Genomic DNA, 6,000 nt, shown 5'->3' on the forward strand with positions numbered 1-6,000 from the left:
TGTATTTATATTGCTATTTTTGTATCTCTTACTAACTTAAGCATTGGAGATATCCAATTAGCCATTGTTTTGTAGGTTTATGAGTTGATGAATGAGTAATTAATCTTGAGGTAGATTGAAGAATTTGAAGATTATAAACAATGAAAGATCAACAAACTGAAGTTTATAATGGTTTAAATGAGTATATACATGATGGAACTCAAAGGATTGAAGAAAGAACCACCAAAGGATGAAAATTTGGTGATTTTGGGCAAAATGATGCATGTTGCATCGATGCAACCAAGCTTTGCATCGATGCAAAGCACACAACGTGCTATGTGCATCGATGCAAAGCCTATTGCATCGATGCAAACCGACCAAATTGCACAAAAACACGTGAATTTGGCATTTTTGAGCAACAAAACCCCACTTTCTCATCATCTTCAACCTCACAACTCATATCCCCACCTTCACACCTCCATAACCTCCAAAACAAGCTCACATATAGCTTCATACAACTCACAAAACTTAGATACCCACTACAAACAAATTACATATTTGAAGTCCCCACATTCTCCTCTACAAAACCCATAAAACAAAATCATCCACAATGCCTAGAATCAAGAGAACCGTCAAGAAGTCAAAAGGCTCTTCAAGTGTGGTTCCACCTCCAAATAATCATCCTTTGGCAAGGTACTTTGCTTCTAATGAAGATCTTCAATTCTATGAGGCAAGGCTCGCCGGAAGAAAGGAAATTCCTCCGAGGTATTTGGATCTGACCCTTCTTGTCATTCATAACTTTGATACTCTTAAGGCTATTCTAGTTCATCAAGGCCTCATGGATTTTGTTCAAATTAAGAGTAAATTTTATCCGGATTTAGTTGCCATAGCCTATAGTACACTCATGATTGAGATTGATGAGGAAGATGAATCAAATTTCACATTATTCTTCAAGATAGGAAGAAAGGATTATAGGCTAGATGGTGATGAGTTAGCCACCATTTGGGAGTTGCCTAATCAAGGTGACTTGTTTCAAAGTGGTAAAACCCCAATTGATGAATGGGGTTATTCAAAGGACAATGCCATGCATTTGTTCAATCTTGTACAAGGAGCTCATTCCAAAATTAGTTGCAATTCAATGAGTGCGGAACATAGAACTTTGTTATATCTAGTCACCTATGTATTGCAACCTAGAATATCCGGGCATGCGAATGTAAATGATGAAGATTTGATTGTCATGTGGGCTATGATGAATGGAATTAAGATTAATTGGCCATACTTTATAGTACAACATATGATTAGGCTCAAGATGAAGGATAGGAATGGTGGATTAGGATTCCTTTGCCTATGGTCTAAAGTCTTTGATTATGTTGGTATTGATGTATCAAATGAGATTGCCAAGGAAGTACCACCTCAATCTTGTATCAACACTCATATTCTCAACAAAATGGGAAGAAGAAATGTTGATGAACAAGGTCCTCAAGAGCAAGCTCCTCAACAAGCACCTCAAGCTCAAGAACCACCCTCCTTGGTTGATGTAATGAGAGAATTACAATCCATCAACCAAAACATCCAAAGGATTGACGTAGAGCATGGTAGGCAACTTGAAGCACCTAATCGTCGTGTGTCTCGTGTAGATCATCGCACGGGTCGCTTGGATCGTCGTATTGATGACTTATATGAGCATTTCGGGATCCACCTACCATATGAAGAGGACACTGATGATGATGAAGACCAAGATTGATTGTCTCCTCTTCATCAAGTCACTTTTTATTGCTTTATGTTTATTTGATTATATGAATTGTTAAACTAACTCCTAGTAAGCTAAGGATTTCTATTATGGTTTAAATACTTTGATATTTCCTTCATAATTTTGTTTAATGATTAATGCTTGTATGCTTATTTGGTGAATAACTCAAAATAGGCTTGGTACCCCTATTTTAAGTTAATGTGCATGCTTTAATATATTTCACTTATTTAGGGGGAATTATGCATGCTTGTTATATATATAAAAAGAGGAAATCAAATTCTTTTTGAAAGGGGGAATATCTCATCCTTGAAATTAATAGAGAAATTGAACTTAAAAAAAAATACATTGTTTTATGCATGCTTCTATGACACATTTCAAGCTCCTTTCTTTTTGATAATGTCAAAAGGGGGAAGAGAGAAGTTTGAGGATATTTGAAATTTTGAACTCTTGAAAAAGAAGAAGTTTGAGGATTTGAAAAGAAGAAATAAGTTTGCGAAACAATGTTTTCAAAAAGACTTCCGCTAAGCAAAAACTTTGATATCAAAATCGTTTTCTTTGATAAACGCCCTTTAAGGGAACAAATGCACATATTTAGGGGGAACTCCTGCAAATTTTTTGAAAGAAGTCTTCTCCAAAGTTTTCTATAAAACAAAGTGCATTATTGTTGCTTTCAAAATCATTTATAAATGCATATCCTCAAAATTGGTTTGTCATTATCAAAAAGGGGGAAATTGTATATCATGTTGCTTGTATGCGAAGTTTGTATTCGTAGGTTTTGATGAATGACAAACCAACAAAAGACATGAAAGACAAACCAACAAACAACTTGAATGAACAAGCATGTTGAAAGATCAACCAACATTCAACGTTGAGGAATGAAGAGTTGAAAGCAACACAACAACAACAAGAAACTCAAGTCCACAACATTTGAAGACAAGTATAGTGTCTTAGGACTTAGGTAACTTCTTGTTAAGAACCAATTGCTAAATCTCTCAACACACACTCACAAAATGTTTTGATGCACATCTTGCAATTCGATGCTAGCCAAATGGTTTAAAAACTTGTTTTCAAAGGTACAAAAGCATAGGAATTGACTCCAACAAGTTTGAGATCAATCCTAAGTATTTTGAAGTGATTTTAAGCCATTCTTTAAGGTTTGCATCGATGCACACTCATCTTGCATCAATGCAAAGCATGCAACGACTTGTTGCATCGATGCAAAGATGTTTGCATCGATGCAACCTAGCTGAAAAATCAAATTTCAGCTTCAAAGACACATTTGCATCGATGCAAAGTGTTATGCATCGATGCAAATGATTCAAAAACATAAAAAACGGCTAGTTTTAACAAAACGGCTCCATCCCATTAACTCCCCAACGTTTCTAAGGTTTGGGAAGTCTATAAATAGATGGATTAAAGCCTTATTTCATACATGTGAGTATTTGCAAACTATCTTGTTCATATTCTTTCATTCTACACATTTTTAAGGTGTTATAATACACAATTTGAGAGAGCAATATCAATTGGTTCAATAGTGCTAAACTTGTAATCATACACTCTTCTAGAGAGTACTCATTTCATCTCAACAATTCTTTGAGAATTGTTTTCTTGTAACACTTTGTAAATTGGAGTGTGATCTCCAAGGTTGAGTCAAGAGTTATAAACACTATAGTCGGTGAGGATACCAAAGGAGTATACTAAGTACTCAAGGCAAATCTTAGAGAAGGAATCTCTAAGTGGAGTGGGTTAGTATACGAGTGGTGATCATATACCGTGAGGTGTTAGAAACTAAGGACTCGGATTGTAAAAGGTTTTGCGCGAGCACCTTGAAGCTTGGCAATAGTGGAACTTCTCAATAGCTTGAGAAAGAAAGTGGACGTAGGACAAGGATTGTGCCGAACCACTCTAAATAGCGTTTGCATCTCTCCAAACTCATCTCTTCTATATTATTGTCTTTTACCTTTGAGCAAATAAATTGTGATCGAAAAGTAGCTTCGTAAGTACTTAAGAAATAGCTTAAGTCCGATTGGTGAAAAGCTTGATCAATTTATTTGAGTCGGTGTCTATTGGAAAGTAAAAGCTCCTTATAAATGCTTAGCAATTGAGTTAAGCTCTTGGAAAAATACTAGTACAATAACACTTTTGTATATTGTCTTTAACTTTCGCAAAAAGATTCATTGTTGTTGCAATACTCAATTCACCCCCCCTCTTGAGTAATTGTGCATAGGTTCTACACGCGTATCAAGTTTATGGCGCCGTTGCCGGGGATTGATTTTGAATCAACAATGATTAAATTGGAGGATAACTAGATTGAGCATTTTTAGTTTTTTTGATTTAATTTTCTATTTGAGTAATTTACTTTCAGTTTTAGTTAATTTCTTCCCCTCCCCCTACTTTTTCGTTTTGTTAGTTATTTACAATTCAGTTCACTGACCCACTAACTGTTTGACATATTGCATCACTCACACTAACAGTAATTCTGACAGAAATACTTCCTGCATTTATTTTCCTTGCTTGTGCTTTGTTGGTTGTATGACAGGGAGAAGAAGCGGGGCTTCAACTTCCTTCGATTCAGAACCTGAGAGGACCTTCCTTAGATTAAGAAGGGAAGCAAGAGAAAAACGAGTAGTGGGTGCCGAGGAAGAGGAGGAATACTTTGAACCAAACATGGAAGAAAACATGGAAAACCATTATGAAGAAGAGGCTCACAACCATGGCAGAGAAGGTCGAGCAAATCATGCTGGGGAGGAGAGAAGAGTTTTAGGCTCTTACATCAATCCAAACCCAGGAAACTGTGGAAGTAGCATTCAAAATTCGACCATCCATGCCAATAATTTTGAACTAAAACCGCAGCTCATCACCCTTGTTCAGAACAACTGTTCATTTGGAGGAGGAGTCCAAGAAGACCCCAATCAACATCTAACCACCTTCCTGAGGATATGTGACACGGTGAAGTCTAATGGTGTTCATCCTGACGCCTATAGACTGCTCTTATTTCCATTCTCACTCAAGGATAAGGCAGCCAAGTGGCTGGAGTCTTTTCCGAAGGAGAGTTTGACAACTTGGGAAGATGTGGTGAACAAATTTTTAGCCAGATTCTATCCTCCTTAAAGAATCAACAGGCTGAGAGCTGAGGTCCAAACTTTCAGGCAACAAGATGGTGAGACTCTATATGAAGCATGGGAGAGGTTTAAGGACCTGACAAGGAGGTGTCCACCAGATATGTTCAATGAATGGGTGCAGCTACACATTTTCTATGAAGGCCTTTCTTATGAATCAAAGAAAGTAGTAGACCACTCATCCGGAGGATCTCTGAACAAGAAGAAGACCATTGAGAAGGCCATAGACGTCATTGAAACTGTAGCAGAAAATGACTATTTCTATGCTTCTGAAAGAGGGAACACTAGAGGAGTGATAGAGCTAAACAATGTAGATGCTCTGCTGGCCCAAAATAAGCTCATTACTAAGCAGCTGGCTGACCTCACCAAGAAGATGGAGAGGAACCAAGTAGCAGCAATCACCACTTCATCAGCAACCCAAGAAGGAGTGAAAGAAGAAGCAGAGGGTAGTCAGGAGCAAGCCAACTACATTGGGAATTCACCTAGGCAAAACCGTGATCCATACTCCAAGACCTACAACCCTGGATGGAGGAATCACCCAAACTTTGGGTGGGGGAATCAACAAGATCAAGGCGAAGATCAGAGACGTCACAACCCCAACAACAATGCAGCTCACCAACAATTCACACAGAGAACATATCAACACCACCATAACAATACCTCTCCACATCCATATCAAAACCAAAATAACATTCCTCATCCTTCCACTTCTAATCCCAATCACCCATCATTTGATAACAGACTCTCAAGGATTGAGAATCTACTTGAAGGCATAGGCAAAGAGATTCAAGACAACAAGGCGTTCAAGGAGGAAGTGCGAGCAAATTTTAAAAACCAGGGAGACACCATCAAGAGGTTGGAATCTCAAGTAGGGTATCTCTCTGAGCAGATTCCCAAACCTACAGATGGATTCCCAAGTGACACAGAAAAAAATCCGAGAGGAGAAACAAAGAAAGTAAGATGGGAAGATTGCAAGATGGTCACTATAAGTGATAAGGAGACTGAGGACAAGCCAAACAAGCCGTCAGAACAACCTGGAGATACCTCAGCAGAGGAGAAGGAAAAAGATCACCAAGAACCAAAAATCTCACAACAAGAGCTGCTGAGACTCTATGCACCCTTTCCCCAACTACTCAATGGTGCTGTGGAGAA

General features: G+C 38.0%; 1 non-coding gene across 1 annotated transcript; it reads right to left on the reverse strand.

Annotated features, from left to right (window-relative positions):
- Nucleotides 1–4,849: 4,849 nt before the first annotated feature.
- Nucleotides 4,850–4,956, reverse strand: LOC112753162 (small nucleolar RNA R71). Its single transcript, XR_003177558.1, has one exon. It is a non-coding gene; the product is annotated as a small nucleolar RNA R71 (small nucleolar RNA).
- Nucleotides 4,957–6,000: the final 1,044 nt, after the last annotated feature.

This window comes from Arachis hypogaea, chromosome 15 (assembly GCF_003086295.3).
Source record: "Arachis hypogaea cultivar Tifrunner chromosome 15, arahy.Tifrunner.gnm2.J5K5, whole genome shotgun sequence".
Lineage (NCBI taxonomy): Eukaryota > Viridiplantae > Streptophyta > Magnoliopsida > Fabales > Fabaceae > Arachis > Arachis hypogaea.